The 16,818-nt window shown below is 42.6% G+C and overlaps 1 protein-coding gene across 7 annotated transcripts in view; it reads right to left on the bottom strand.

The window, feature by feature from the left end:
* KANK4 (KN motif and ankyrin repeat domains 4) overlaps nt 1–16,818 on the bottom strand; it is a 267,015-nt gene that overhangs the window by 123,791 nt on the left and 126,406 nt on the right. The window contains exon 1 of one of the 7 annotated variants that reach the window (XM_068239360.1): nt 3,040–3,162. The exons of the other annotated variants lie outside the window; for them this stretch is intronic. The gene's annotated coding sequence lies outside the window, so the exon portion shown is untranslated. Of the gene's footprint in view, nt 1–3,039; nt 3,163–16,818 lie in introns of those variants that run through there. 7 annotated transcript variants of the gene reach the window in all.

Raw genomic sequence — 16,818 nt, 5'->3', positions numbered from 1 at the left:
ATGTTCGGAAATAATCGAATCGACGCGTATCGACGGCCGCGTGCGACGCGGAAACTCATGGTGTGTATCCAGCATAAAGGACATCTGAGGTGAAAATAAACTGTTGAGCAAAACAATTGTATCTGTCCTCCTTCTCCCCAAAATGACCTTTTTTTTAGATATCACAGTTTTATTTTATATTTAAAACTAGTTTTTAAGTTTTTACTGTTTCATTAAAGTATGTCAGAGCTCAAATCTATGAATTATTGACTCAATTTATCTTTTTCCTGCTCTCAGAAGCCATTTACTGACAGGAAAGTGTTTTATGGCTGTAATTACTTACAGTGAGGGTTATGCTATAGTCTGACTCAGTCCGAACCAGTCCCGACCTGGCCAGAAACTGTCACTTCCATACCTGAGGTTTAACTCTTTCAGGCAGATAAAGTAAAAAAGGAACACAGTCCAGTTATTTCTGTGTTTGGCACTATTCATACACGTGTCTATCTCATCATGTCACCTAGGTTGTCCTTTAAGTCAACTGCTATGGTTACAAACGCTATCATTCAGTTGCATTACTTTGCTACTCCTAGCAATTGGGCGGCTAAATGGCATGTTTACTATCTGTGTAAAGAGGCCTAAATGAAGCTGCTTTTAGTCCCTATGTGTGTGCAAGGGTGCTGTTGACACCTGGCTTGCGTCACCTTTGCCTTTTCACAACAGGAAGGAGGTTAGCACAGCCTGAATCTCTCAGATAAGACTGCAGCCTAAAGCACAGACAGTGCAGAAAGTGATTTTCTCACCAGGTATTTTACAATTGATTTATTTAACATTAGTTAATGAAGGAGATTCTAGCTAGACAAAAGCTTCGCTATGAAGTTTCTGCACAGATCTAGCAAACATTTCTGCCGGAATGGGGCTTTAATGGTCTCTTACACACAAGCATCTGGCGGTTTCCCAATTTTAAAAAACATTGCTACAATCAACACACGATACAATTACGAGACTAATTAGCATATTAATTGCACATACCACATAATCACTTTGCTAATCGGATTGACAATGTAATGCCAATGAATAACCGTTTAGGTTTAAACAAATTTCTAGAATGGCTAGGTGATATAACAAACCCCTTAAAGGGAACTTGAGGTGTGAGTCCTATGGAAGCTGCCATATTTTTTTCCTTTTAAACAAAACCGGTTGCCTGGCAGCCCTGATGATCTTTTTGGTCAGTAGGGTCTAAATCACACACCTGAAACATGCAAGCAGCTAATCTTGTCAGATTTGTCATATACATCTGTACTGCATGCTTGTTCAGGGTCTATGGCTTAAATTATTACAGGCAGAGGTCAGCAGGACAGCCAGGGAATGTGTATTATTTAAAATGGGAATAAACATGTCAGCCTTCATATACCTCTCACCTCGGGTTCCCTTTAAACTTTAGGTCCATAGTTACACTACTTTTCTGCCCCATAAAAAGACCAGGTGCTGTGTGTGATACCTCTATAAAGAGTAGTGAATCTGGGCTTGGTTCTTTGATGCCCCCACCAGTGGGTGGTGCTGTAGGCTATTTGCCTACTTTTCCTATGTCCACAAATAGATATGCTGATGTGTATCAAGCACAAAAAGTCTAGCTAAAGGCTACTATTAACACTATATAAATATATATAAATAAAATGTCTAGATAACGCCATACACTATTCAGAATTCCAATGGATACACCAGAATGCACTGTTAGTTAAGAATTAGTACAAAGCTAGGGCATCACGGTGGCATAGTGGTTAGCACTCTCGCCTTGCAGAGCTGAGTGCCCAGTTTGAATCCCAGCCAGGAAACCCTCTGCACAGAGTTTGTACATTATCCCCGTGCCTGTGTGGGTTTCCTCCGGGCACTCCAGTTTCCTCCCACATCCCAAAAACATACAGATAAGTTAATTGGCTTAAAGAGAAACCGTAACCAAGAATTGAACTTCATCCCAATCAGTAGCTGATACCCCCTTTTCCATGAAAAATCGTTTCCTTTTCTCAAACGGATCATCAGGGGGGCCTGTATGGCTGATATTGTGGTGAAACCCCTCCCACAGTGTGATGTCAGGACCATGGTCTTGACAGTCTCCTTTCTGTGAACCTCATTGCATTGTGGGAAATAGCTGTTTACAGCTGTTTCCAACTGTCAAAAAAAGCAAGCGGCATCTCCTTCCAATGACATCACCTGCCAGCAGAAAAAAAGACACCTTGTGATAAATGTCAGAATGTAAATCGGGGAGAGGAAAGATTTTACTATGGGCAAACACTGACTAAATCATTTATACATAATTATTGTGAAAATGAAGCATTTTTTTTATTACAGTATTTTCACTGGAGTTCCTCTTTAAGCCTAAATTGGCACTAGACTACGATACATACACTTCACGATACATACATAGACATAGGACTATGGTAGGGATTAGATTGTGAGCCCTTCTGAGGGCCAGTTAAGTGACAAGCCAATATACTCTGTGCCTTGCTGTGGAAGATACCTAGCGCTATATAAATACTAAATAATAATTAAAAAAAAGCTAATTGCAAACTAATTGTTCTTCCTAAGCATGCAATGGAAATCAGTTAAATCAATACCTTTCAACTTTCTACACTGTGGAATCATCAATTCACTACGCAGTACCAAAAAAAAACCACAGAAAAGATCCAAGGCTTACACACATATACCACCTGGTACCACATAATAACTAGATCATTAAAATTAGCATAGCTTATATAACAGGCTCACATAAAAGAGATTTAACAAGATGCGTACGAAATGAGATGCAATTACTTGCCCTGTGCGTTAACTAATACATAATCCAGACTAAAAATGAGGCAAAGGATAAAAAGAAAATACACACACAAGTGCTCGTTAACACTATCGCAACCCTGTGCTATGCTGGAGGCTGTCTTTTTCTTCTGCAATGCAGTCAGTTTAGGAGAGAGAGAGCGAGAAGGAGAGAGGAATAGATCTCCAATGGGAGATGAAGAAATCACATTTTCAGGAAAATGAAATTGCCATTTGATGTTGTTATTCTCCTACCTGCATGGCTGGGAGAGCACTGTGTGCTTTCTTCTTTATGTCACCCTTCAGACGCAGCTGATACCATTGCAACGTGTGGCGTGGAGGCACTGTTTACTACCGCCTGTTATGTGTGTTCTCCCAATTAACTGGCTCTGTCAGGTGACCAGCGACCTTCAGTGCAGAGCAAATAAAAGATTTTTGTATGCTTTTGGAGAAAGTGAAATAAGGCAAGGCTGTTAAACGAGACAGCTGAAGCAGCGTGTGCACCTGAAACAGCCACATAACGCACACCCCTGCTCTCCTTTCACAGAACTGCAGCCCTTTCTAGGAAAGGAGAAAAAAAAAAAAGATGTTTTTATTGGAGGTGCCATGCATTCTTTTCTAAGTGCCAGAATTCTGAATATCGCTCTGTCAGTAGTCGGTCAGTTCTCATGAAGGTGTAAACTAGCAAAAGTTTATCTCCCCCTCTTTCAAGGAAACACAAAAGAAGGGACACCAAGAGCCCAATATAGTGTAGTTAAAGAGGAACTCCAGTGAAAATAATGTAATAAAAGAGTGCTTCAATTTTTACAATAATTATGTATAAATGATTAAGCCAGTGTTTGCCCATTGTAAAATCTTTTAAATCCCTGATTTACATTGTGACATTTATTACATGGTGACATTTTTACTGTTGGCAGGTGATGTAGCTGCTGCATGCTTTTTTGCAGTTGGAAACAGCTGTAAACAGTTATTTCCCACAATGCAGCAAGGTTCACAGACGGGAAACTGCCAAGAGTACATACTCAGAATTTCTTTGTGGGAGGGGTTTCACCACAATATCAGCCACACAGCGCCCCCTGATGGTCTGTTTGTGAAACGGAATAGATTTCTCATGTAAAAGGCGGTATCGGCTACTGATTGGGATAAAGTTCAATTATTGGTTGGAGTTTCTCTTTAACTACTGGCAATCAATGAATAATGAAAAGCAAGTACACTAATACTCACAAACCAGGGTTACATAATAGGCAACCACTGTAAATGCAGGTGGGGAGATTAGACCTGTCCCCACTCAAGCAGGGCTGGTTCTAGACTTTTTGCTGCCTGAGGCAAACTTGTGAGGATGTCCCCTCCCCCCCCCCCCTGAACTGGAACGATCGCACAGCATCCGACAATTTGCACCACACCTTATAGCCCCCCAAAAAACACCCTCAGTATAAGTAGGTATCCAGTTATAGGTGCCCCAAGTGTTGGTATCTAGGTACAGTTGCCCCCAGTATAGGTTGGCCAGGCACTCTCTTCACTTCCTGTTCTTGCCTGGTGCTGTCCCCAGATTTCTGCCACCTGAGGAAGTCACCTCACTTGGCATCATGGGCACACCGGGCCTGTACTCAGAATTAATAAGTCACTCTCCGTAGATCAGAAATGGGGGTTAACATAACTCCACCAAGGATGGAGACAATGTTCAAAGTAAACAGCGGCGCCAGAAGAATAAAATAGCTAAAATGGTTAAAAATAGAGGAGGTAGTGGTGGACTTACCTCCTCCAAGTAGACACAAGATACTGTTGATTTTGAAAAATCAAAGAAATGTTACTAACATACTCCAAAATTTATTTTGAACACCTTTCCCCTCTTGGATTCTGTTCCTGCATGAGCTATGCTGCTGAGGAACATTCCTACTTGTCCGAGCGCTATAAGCATGCAATCTTTTTTTGTGTGAACTTTCGTGCATATTTTTACATTCTTTACATGCAGAAAATTTGAATAGGAGATTTCGCATTGTGCTTTATCTGTGCATACCAATGAAGTGAAAGTACATGAAAGTCCATCTGATTAACTTCAAAATTACAATTTTTACAAATGTTTTTTTTCTGTGGGTTTTCTGTCTTCTTATTGACTTGTGTGGAAACATGAATTGTTCGTTGCGCATGGAACAAAGCAGACCTGCTGTCTGGATTTAAAAAAGTAGGAAAAACGTGAACGGACACGCGATTGCAAAAAAAAACAATGCAATGCCATTGAAATACATGAGATGTAGAGCAATCGCGTTTTCTGAAAGTTGCAAATCGTATTCAATGTAACGGGCGTAGTAGTGGGGCGTAAAGTCGCTCCACAATGCAAAACCTATGCAATGTTCACAGTGTGGGGCGACTTCTCCGTTCTGTTGCATCCCTGCTTTTACAGGGAACGCAACGCAGCTCCCACTGTGAGCCTAGCCTTATACAGCACTTTTTTCATGGAACTTCGATCCCTTAGTGAGGCTCCTTTTCTAATGTTCCAACCCCATTCTAGAGCCAAGTTTGGGAGAGCCAATCAGCTCACCAATATGTTCTAGAGCTTTATATGGAGAGAGCCAATCAGCTCACCAATATGTATAAGAGCTTTATATGGAAAATGGGCAACTTGGAGTTTTGTAGTGCAAGGCGTAAATGCTAACCTTTTGGCTACTGAGCCACACAATCTGATAATGTTTACTTCTCTCACACCTGGCTGCAGTCCAGGTGTGAAGTTTGAGAACAATATATTTACTAAGGTCCTCCATAACATGAGAACGTGCATCAACCAGAAAATCCCAAAATTGATTGCACTGGAACCCTCACCCCAGTGGCGTAGCTAAGGAGTTGTGGGCCTCGATGCAAGTTTTACAATGGGGCCTCCCAACCACTCTATACATAGCAATTGATACGATGCACCAAAAACTGCCAATGGCAACTACAGTGTCAGAGGTGCAAGAAGGGGATGGGGAGCAGTTTGTTAATGATTACCACTATCTATAGAAGTGATTATAATGAGCACAGGACCAATAGAGAGCTAAAACTGTAGTTGAGGGAGGGCCCTTTGGGGCCCCCTCTGGCCCAAGGGCCCCGATGCGGTCACAACCTCTGCAACCCCTATTGCTACGCCCTGCCTCACCTGGATTTTGTCAGAACATTGTTGTGGTACAGCAGTTGTGTGAAGGCACCCAAAATAAATAATATCTGCAGTGGCTATTTAAGACCGTCTTTGCCAAAACTAAGCATGTGTACAGCCACCCGGTGTGTTGCTAAGAGATCCACAGCACCAGATTATCTTGGCTGAATGCATAGTTCTCTTTACCCCTCCCACTGGAAGTTGCTCTGATGCGCGACTAACTAAGGGCCAGTACACACCAAAAACCTCTAGCAGATCTGCTAACGCTAGAGGTTTTTGAAGCAGATTTTCAGAGCGATTCCTAGGCATGATTAGAGAGGTTTTCTAAACATACCTAGCGGATTTTGGAGCGTTTTTGTGTAGCAGATTTCATATATTGTTACAGTAAAGCTGTTACTGAACAGCTTCTGTAATAAAAACGCCTGGAAAACAGCTCTGATGTAGCATCCTTCAGAGCGGTTTTCCACTTTCCTATACTTTAGCATTGAGGCAGAAACGCCTCAGAAATCTAAAAAATGCTGCAGCCCCTGAGTTTGCGTTTGTGGAAAAAACGAACCGCTCTGGTGTGCAACATCCCATTGAAATACATTACCCAAGCAGTTTTCAAACAGCTAGCGTTTTTAAAAACGCTCCAGAACCGCTCTGGTGTGCACCAGCCCTATGTCAGGTGTAGAAATTTTCAGTTTCTTAAGGCTGGGCGCACACGTCAGTGCGTGAAAGGTTGCGCTTTCTGTCATGTGCATTTTTGCATTTGTAGTGCGTTTTTTGCACATTTGCTTTTTTGCGCATAAGCGTTTTCTTGCATTTTGCGCGCGTTTTAACGCATTTGCGGTTTGCATATACAAAACACATATGCATTTTATATGCGTTTTCCATGCATTTTTCTATCGTGTTTTATGCAAATCACTAGGAAGACAACATGAAGAGGAAATACATCAGAAAACATTACATTGCGTTACCATTGACTTTCATTATGTGCGTTTTTGATGCGTTTTTGAAAAATATGCAACAAAACCAGCGTTTTTAAATACGCAAGTTATAAAATGCATACAAAACGCATATGCGTTTTTTGATGCCGGCCATTGACTACCATTGCAGGCAAAACCGCTGCGTGTTCTGCAACGCTAGCGTTTCTGCTAAATGTGTTCCCAGCCTGGACTTGCTCAGTTGTACAAGCTTTCACTTCACAGATATATGGGGAGAACCTAATGTTACCATAGTGTCAAAGCACACTGCCTGCTCAAGGTCAGTGTTTCATGTAGTGTAGCATGGGTAGCCAACATACAATTTTAGAATTAAGTCCAATTTAAGATCTGACGCAGTCTCTTTTAATTACATTTTCATCTCACTGTAAATGAGCACATGCAACATCTCTCTTCACATTTAACAATATAGGGTACATTTACATACTACACACACACACACACGCACGCACGCACGCACACACACTCACTCACACACTCTCTCTCTCTCTCTCTCTCTCTCTCTCTCTCTCTCTCTCTCTCTCTCTCTCTCTCTCTCTCTCTCTCTCTCTCTCTCTCTCTCTCTCTCTCTCTCTCAGAAGGTAAACTCTACAAAAGTTACGACGGAGGAAAAGTTTCAAAACTACATGAGAGGAAAAAAAAACCTTGGCTTGTTTAATAATTAACTGCAGACACAGAGAATTCTCCAGCAAGACCGCAGTGTATTTACGATAGTACATTGTACAGGCACTGAAAAATCACCAGAGACTGCATGCCTGGCTCCGACTCACCCCCAAAACATTAGTATGCGGAGAATATTATTCATGTTCCTAGTTAATTCTTCCAGTTATGTAGTGCAGAGCCTGGGCTGAGGCCTGGCTGAAAGCTGCAGCTTATCTTCAAAAAGAACATTTTATAAAATGTGAAATGGAAAATACAAAAATATAATATTCTTCCTCGGGAAGGATAGACTGTACCCTACAGGTGAGCTGAAAATGGTGGGCTATTTGACATAGTGAAATACTGAAAATAGTTATATCTAGCCATGTATGAGCAGATCGACTAAGAGACAGATGCCTCTCTGATCTAATTTGATTGAAGAAAGAGATTTGTTGGCTGCCCATATACTGCAGACCGGACCGTTTCCCAATTGATTTCAGCATGAATTCTCTTAGGAATCGGCCTTGTGACGTCACCTCCGTCGATGTACCCCCAAAATGTTAATGTCCCCATTTGGTGCCTGTGCATTGTAATCTTACCTGCTACACTGACTCCCGGTCTCCTCTGCGCACTCAGGGGAACAGCGGACAAGACTGGGAGGAGCCACAGCTGGAATAGGTGAGATTTACAATGCACGGGAATGGGGGAGGCCACATTTACGTTTAGGGACAGTGGCCGAGGGTCCGTTGGTCGTTGTCACACACCGTTACCACCAGGCACCCAATCTACCACGTCGGACCAAGATTTTCCAGCTTGTGCGATCGATACAATAGACCGATTTCGGCCCGAAATTGGTCGATCAGACATGCTTGTTGCCGCACCAATTTTCATTCGATGCAATAAAAATTGTAAATTGGATGGATGGTTGGGCTGCAATATTGCTAGATGTATGGCCAGCTTTAATTCACTTATCTGTCTCCTGTATATGGTTAGGCAGATCAACCTGTCTAATTACTGCTCTTATCAATAATTCTGAATAGACTGCAGGAGTGCTCTGCCAAGGCAGCTTTCCATAAAGTAAACACTGAGGCTTAACTCTTTCAGTGCCTTCTGCAAAAGTGATATCATTTAAAACCTAAGGTGTTTTAGAATTTTCATAAATTGTAATGAATGTTTTTTCCATAAAGGTTATCATGCTGTGGCTAATTTTGTAGAGGACAGAGAAAACTGAGTTTAGTTCCAGTTTATATTGTAAGCAGCCGTTTTCACTGCATGTGCTTCGTTGCAATTTTTTCTGGATCGGCGTGGTAATGTAAATCGTGGTGCGACGTGTCCATTATACAAGTGCACTGACTGCTGCAGTTTGAGTATTTGCACAAAGTCAGTGGGAGTGCAAAACAATTCCCGAAATAGGACGGATACTGAGACCCATTTTTTTTGTAAACCTGTGATTTTCTAAAATACGAGTTAAGTCTCTGGATGATCCTTCTTGAGTCCACCCCTGGTCACCAGGACCCTCTTCATCACTGTGGCAGCACAACCCATCCATCAACGAGCCAGCATTTTGCAGTAGCACAGAGCGTCTCTGGCACAGAGGCAGAAGCCATGCATGAGTGGCTCCGTGCTACTGCACAGACTGTCTTGCGCAGTACAGCCATGCTCATACATAGGAGCAAGGCCACGCAAACTTATTTCACAAGCCCTTGTCAAATAGGTTCAAAGGTTTGAAACGCTGGAGAGCTTGATGGGGATTTTGGAAGCAACTGGATTATCCAGAGGCCTCCCTCTACGAGGTAAGTATCTAACTTTGGCCATTTTTTCTCCTTACAGGTACACTTTAACGTGTACCCGAGCTGATGCTCAGTTACACAAAATCAGATACTTACCTAAAGAGAGGGAAGCCTCAGGATCCTATTGAGGCTTCCCTCGGTGGTCCAATGTCCCCCGTCGCTGAGCACGGCCACTCAGAAGATTAGCGACAAGACTTTGTCGCTAATCCTACCAGGGGCCGCACGGCTCCCCTTCCGCATGAATGGTCACGCAGTAAACGCTCAAGCCCGCCCACGCAAGCGCAGTAACACAGAGCCGCGGGATTCGTGCTGCTGTGCATGCGTGGGCGGGCTCAATCTTCGGCTACGATGTGGAGGGGGGGGGCGCTCAGCAATGGGGGGTTTCTGACAACCCAGGGAAGCCTCAATAGAATCCTAAGGCTTCCCTCTCTTCACGGTAAGTATGTTTTTGAACCTGAGGTTTGGCTGGGGTTCGCTGAAAAACCGTCTAATTGATATCCATTCCTGCCCTTTAGGTTTGTCCATCTCTGGAGATGCATGCGCAACCAGTCACAGCAGGTCAGGTGAGGCGGCACAGAGCGAGGGGAGCAATGGTGCCAGGAAAGCCTGACATGCAGCCAGCAGGCTCCCAAGCAGTCACCTAATATCTGCCGCTGCATGTCAGGCTTTCCTGGCACCATTGCTCCCTGTGCCGCCTCACCTGACCTGCTGTGGCTGCCACCAATCCTCTTCTTTTCTCCATCTTCTAGCACTTGAGCCCAGGCAAAAGCATCTTTATAGCTCTGGCCGAGGCTCCCCATTCGTACACTAGATGGACCAATGAGAATCATTCTGAATTGTGTATTTAACTGTCAAGTATGGACTGAGAACTGTACCAGCATGTATTCATTCCTGGAGCTGTCACGGCTGAAAAAAGCAGTCTAAATAAAATCCCAGGCAATTACTGTATGTAAATAACTTTAGTTGTTGATTTACTAAATGCAGCAAAGGGGAGTGCCTGAGAGAGTTGCGACATCAGCAGAGCAGCAAGTCAAGCAGAAGAATATTTTCTTATTTGTTTTCTGAATTGCCAATTATGGGGCAAGGGATTAGAACGCAAGTGACTCAGAACTAATTCTTGTGTCAAAATTCACCTCCGCCTACAGAAAATCACTGGCTTTAGAAGGCTGTAGTTGCTGGTGGTTAATGTGGAAAACACAACATTTGCAGCAAACAGTAATATATCAGTCTATATCCACTGCAGTAACTTATGGAAGAAACGCAGACATCAAACTAACAAACGTTGATTCCGTTGATACCTTTAATGACTAACTGCACATGGTTTACTGCAAGCTTTCCAAACGTTAAGTTTCTTCTTCAGGCATTATACAGAACTGGATCAGAACCGTGATTGTACAGTTCTGATCCAGTTCTGTATAACTCCTGAAGAAGAAACTTAACGTTTGGAAAGCTTGCAAAAACCATGTACAGTTAGTCACTAAAGGTATCAACAGACGCGTATCTACCAGCATGCACATATGTCATTTGCCCTGGGCGCCCGCTTCTCCAGACAACTAGGGGCGCAGACTGACTATATCATTCATAGTTACCACATGCGCCGTCATTAGCAAGTGATCGGCACCTGATTTCCTCTATCACATCAGTTGTTTGTTGGTTTGATGTCTGCATTTATACTCCTCGACTAACACCAAACCACACGTCACTAACTTATGGAAGAGAATGCAGCCCTGGGAGTGGGAGTTGATCAATGTCAGTGTTGTTGCTAGGAAGAGTTTTCTGCCTACTGGAGGTGTCTCCATCTCCTCTGGGTCTACAAGGTGGTTTCAAGGATACATAAAATGTTGGCTGATCAACAATGTGTGGTGTGCTTACTGGCACCCAAAAACTTGCGCTAAAAGGTTGCGCTAATTAGGCAGTTTGTGCTACGCTTTCAGTGAAAGTAATGCTAAAATTGCTGTGTGATGCTACACTTTAAATGCCAAAACACAAAGTTCAGGAATAGCTTGGCACTACTTGAGGTGTTTATTGCCACATTATGTGAAGAATGGCATCCATTATAACAACATTCAAAAGCATAACTGGATAATACTTATCACATCTGGCGGTGAAGGAGTGTCAAGGTGGACGGTGGGGGGGATGGCATGCACGGCCCGACGACCGTTTTGCTTTAAGGGAGCTTTCTCTGAGGCTCTAATGTGCACCTTTTGGCACTTTAAATGCCAAAGAGTTTGTAATTCAGTCAGAAGTGTTGTAAAGGGTAAGCCTTCATGACTGAATATAGAAAACTATGTACCATATATATGGAATATATTGTGGAATATTAATGGTGTCTGTGCAGGGCAGTGTGGTAAGGTTAGCACTTGTGCCGGATCCCGTGCGGAGAATTTAGCGTCCGCACTGATGGTCCGCCAGGGTGCGGCTGTAGCCCGGGGCAGATGCGTTACCCCCATAGGCTGTATAAGGAACACATCTGCATCTCCGGGATTATTGCGGGCTGCACAGAAGTGTGGCCTCCTTACCGCAACGGATCCTTTGCAGGCTGACAAGTGTGAACGACTCCTGTGTATAAAATAGGAGCCTTTCACTATCAGTTTTGCAATGAGTGGAGAATCGACAAAAAAAATAATGTCCGTTCTCAGCTCAAGTGGGAACATCGCCTAAGAGAATTGTGGACAGTCTATCATTTTCCTCAGAAAAAAATCCTTTCCTCATTATGTAGCTTCTGCGTCCGAACAAACGTAACCTTGTCAGTAACATAAACATGTATTTCATGACCCTTTGTGATGGTGACAAGCGCTCAGTGTTTGTTCAGCTTGCCGCTGCAATCATGAATCCGTAATGTCTCGCTGCGTTCATTTGTTTTTATTCATGCTTACTCCATGCTCCGGCAGAGCAGACCTCCCCTCATTAGCGCCATAGTTTCTCTCTCCGCACGCACTGCATTAGGCTAATACAAACATCAGACTAGTGGAAGGCTGACCATGGATGGGCTGACGTATCATTGAGAACAGCAAGCAGAAAGTCATCCACCCGTCAAGCCCCACTACAGTGCACAGAGTGTACAATTTTATTATGCCTCATAATGAAAGGAAAAAAAATAATTTTGCTTAAGGCGGACCTAAACTCAGAACTTCCTCTCTGCTCTGAAAGATAAGCAACAGCAAAATAACCATTAAAGTGGATCTGAGATAAACTTTTACTAATTGCATAATTGAGTTCCTTTCCTGTTGTTTATAGGGCATTCCTCAAGCCAAATGCTTTTTTTGTTTTGTTTTAATACTCCAATTGCCTATAAACTAAACAAGCCTCGCCCACAGCTTTTCCCAGTGCCTTAGCACTGTAGTAAGGTCTTATGGGAGCTCAGTCTGGGCAGGAGGAGGTTACTAGCCACTGATTTCAGAGGCAGAGGGGAGGAGGGAGGAGGAGAGGGGAGTGAATTTACACACAGACAAGCTGATAGCATCTCCAGGCCACAGCCTGTGACAATGTGACAAACAGAACATGGCTGCCCTCATTGTGTCACAGGAATAAATAAACATAAACTTTTAAAGCTGTTTTCAGCTAGATTTGCTGTGTAAACTTTCTAAACTTTAGATAAGATATATAGACAAAGTACTTGTTATAGTTAGTTTTTCATCTCGGATCCGCTTTAAAAAAACAAACATTTCTTTGTTACAGCTGACAGAAATCCTGCAATACATCTGCAGTGTATCTACTTCCTGCCTTCATGAAAGCAGACATAGGGCTAACATTTCCTAGGAGAAAACTTGGGCGAAAAAGTGAATTGGATCGGGCTCGATATGTATTATTTTATACTTACAGACATGCACTAATGTGTGCACTGTTATTGGAGTTTTGGAAGTACCGTATGTTATTTGTTTACTGCTTATGTTGTATTTTCATGGATTGCATGATGGCTATTCCAAAGGTTGCAATAGAATGACTAATTTCCATTCATAATGACTGTTACACTTTATATTGGAGATAATTGTGAAGAGTCTTCATTGTATTGGTATTATTATTTAGTATTTATATAGTGTCGACATCTTACGAAGCACTGTACAGAGTATGTATAGTCTTGTTACTAACTGTTCCTCAGTGGAGCTCACAATCTAATCCCTACCATAGTTATGTCTGTCATAGTCTGGGGCCAATTTTAAGGGAAGCCAATTAACTTATCTGTATGTTTTTGGGGTGTGGGAGGAAACCAGAGTGCCGGGAGGAAACCCATGCAGACTGAACATACAAAATCCTTCAAAATAGTGTCCTGGCTGGGGTTTGAACCAGGGACCGAGCGCTTCAAGGTGAGAGTGCTATCCACTATGCTACAGTGCTGCCCATATGACATAGCACCATATGTTGTCAATTTTAAATTATATGAAAAGTTTTCTCACAGTATTTAAAAAAAAAAAGAAGAAGAAAGAAACCCATTATCGCCAAAGCACGTTTTCCTAATAGCACAAGGAGAAAGTCTCTTCCCAGTCTCTTCACTCTGTTTCCACTTTGTGAGTTGAACCACCCTTAGCTTCCAGCCATTGATAGCAGTGGGCCAGATGTCAGCAGACAGTGAAAGTGATCTGCAGAGTTAATGTCAGATTAACTGACTCTGACAAGTCTTGCCCTGACTCTGTCACTTACACAAGACATTGATCTCCCAGCCATGACAGCGGTGAGGGATTCCTACTGATTACACAGGACTGGAGGTGTCCAGCACTGACTGACTATTAACCTGCTGTCAAGTAAAAGACTTTCAATTTTGTGGTAGCAGAGCTTGAGACTGTGTAATGGTTTAGGTAATTCGTGTGCAAGTCACTGATCTGGAACAAGAATGCAGACAGTCAGAATTCTCATTCTGCATTCTTGTTCTCAGTCAGTGACAAGGTGCAGCAGCAGTGAAGTTAGGAACATGGCGACAGTGACAAAGTCTGCACCTAATAAGCCAGATATATAAAAATACATTTTTAAAAAAATCAGCTTTGGTCAATTATCCTATTGTCAGGTTCACTGTAAATAAACTGAATTTCTGGCTTGGCTAAAATTGTCTTTTAAAGCTGCGATTTTTAGCGAACGATCCTATCCTTGGAGGCCCTGACTTTAAAGAGGAACTCCAGTGAAAATAATGTAGTAAAAAAAGTGCTTCATTTTTTACCATAATTATGGATAAATGATTTAATCAGTGTTTGCTCATTGTAAAATCTTTCCTCTCCCAGATTCACATTCTGACATGTATTACATGGTGACATTTTACTGTGGGCAGGTTATGTAGCTGCTCCTAGCTGTTTTGGCTGTTAGAGACAGCTGTAAACAGCTAATTCCTGTCTGTGAACATTGTTACATTGTGGCAGTTTGCCCAGAGTACCTTGGTACTCAGAGCTTCTTGTGGGATCGGTTTCAGCACAAAATCAGTCATACAGCGCCCCCTGATGGTCTGTTTGTGAAAATCATTATATTTCTCATGTAAAGGGGGGTATCAGCCACTGATTGGGATAAAGTTCAATTCTAGGTTGGAGTTTCTCTTTAATGCTTGCTAGCCTGGTACTGTACTTTTCGGGGGGGGGGGGGGGGGGGGGTGAAGAGTCCCGCACCATCACTGAAGAATCCTCCGTTGCCAGCCGTGGGTCACCTCCCACTTATTTGTCTAACTAGACGAATGTCACTGCAGCTGCGCGGCCGCAAGCGTCCTTGCTCCCACTCGTGTCTCTGGGAGTTTACTGCGCAAGCGCAGTACAAAGTTTTCTTGTACTATGCCTGCGCAGTAAGCTCCTGGAGACATGAGCTGGAGCGAGGAAGCGCACGGCCCCTCAGCTGCAGTGACTTTCGTCTACTCAGACAAATAATTGGACGGTGACCCACGGCGGGGAACAGAGGATTCTTCAGTGATGCCGTGGGACAGGATATCTGCAGGGGGCCATTAGAAGCCCCAGGTAAGTGACACTTTTTGATGTTAAAAAACTCTACAGAACCCCTCTGCCTCTGACACAGGAGACCTAGGTTCAAATCTCAACTCTTCCTGTTCAGTAAGCTACTCCTATTCAGTAAGGAGTTCTGGAGCAAGACTACCTAACACTGCTACTGCCTACTGAGTGCACTCTAGTGGCCTTGCAAACGCTTTGAGTCCGACATGAGAAAAACACTATACAAATACTGGAATTATTATTACTGATAAGGATGAAGTTCAATCCTGGGTTAAAGTCCTTCTCTAAATAAAAGTGCATGGTTGAGCACCAAATGAGATGACTGTGAGATCTGACACCCCAGTTTCTTTAGGAAGAAGGAGGAAGTGTAGCTGAACGCCAAGCTAGCCTCAAGTTCCTGAAATTCCAAAATTGGTCTGTTTGAAAGTCCCCTGTGTGTGTCTAATCAGCTATGAAAGGATGCACTATTAACAAAAAAAAAATATCAAACTTTAATTAGCTCTAGCTCTTCAAAAGGTGCTAGTGGGGCCTGTAGTAAAGTTGTCTGTTGTGCAGTTCATCATTACACACCTAAGGCTGGTTCATTAAATGAACTCCACAGGGGCATCTTTCCTCGTACTCCATAATGTGTACTGTGATGGAGTTACAGTCGTAACTGGCCATATTACAGCAGAAGAAAACACAAATCAGTTAGAAGCTACACACAGCAATCTTGCAAGGTCAGGTCTAGAAGCTTAGGAAGAAATATTAGATCTATAGGAGACTTGCAAGTCACATACTTATCATGTTTGGACTCCATCAATCCATAATTCTATGCCAATAAAAGATATGCTGGAAATACTTTCTACAAGCAGCATGGAATTGTCCAGGATAATTGGCATTAAAGGTGTTTTTGCTGAACATCATAAATACTCCAGCACTCCTACAATATATGTCTCTAAGAACTTTTGATTGAGTAGGGAAGACCAGTAAAAGTAACTGCAGAGCAGCACTTGAAAGCCCTCAATTTCCATCAGAACAGTCAAGGTTACTAAGAAATACAGTATTATAACATAACAAATGCTAAGGATTCCGAATCTGGAGGGGAGGTGGGCACGGTTTTATAGATGATGCTTGCAGGTGATATAATTCTCACTTAGCGTCAAACTCTGGGAACTGTTTTATTTTTGCTTTGGACAGTACAATATATCAGGATATCAGGAACTGTTCAGAATACCCACTTTTACATAAAAAAATCATGGTTTCAGCATCAGAAACCCTTCTATATCAGTATATACTGCTTTATATTGGTATGTAGACCCATCCTTTCAGTGAGGCTTAGCCTAGGCTGTTTATTATGTGGAATCCCCCCCCCCCCGAGCATTCTGGGAGACCAGAGCTATTTTCTACGAGCTTTAGAACTCTCAGTAAAAGAACATCCCACAGAGATCACCTGCCAGTGCTAAAGATGTTGCCGCCTTTTACAATGGGCAAACATTGACTAAATGAATTATAAATTGATATTGTAAAACAAAAAAAAACAATTGTATTCATTATGTTGTTTAGACTACAATTCCTCTTAAAAGTAAAGTAACAATGTT

The sequence above is a fragment of the Hyperolius riggenbachi genome, chromosome 6 (assembly GCF_040937935.1).
Source record: "Hyperolius riggenbachi isolate aHypRig1 chromosome 6, aHypRig1.pri, whole genome shotgun sequence".
In the NCBI taxonomy this organism is placed as follows: Eukaryota; Metazoa; Chordata; class Amphibia; order Anura; family Hyperoliidae; genus Hyperolius; species Hyperolius riggenbachi.
Note: the sequence above shows the minus strand (reverse complement) of the source record. Positions and strands in the feature narration are given on the sequence as shown.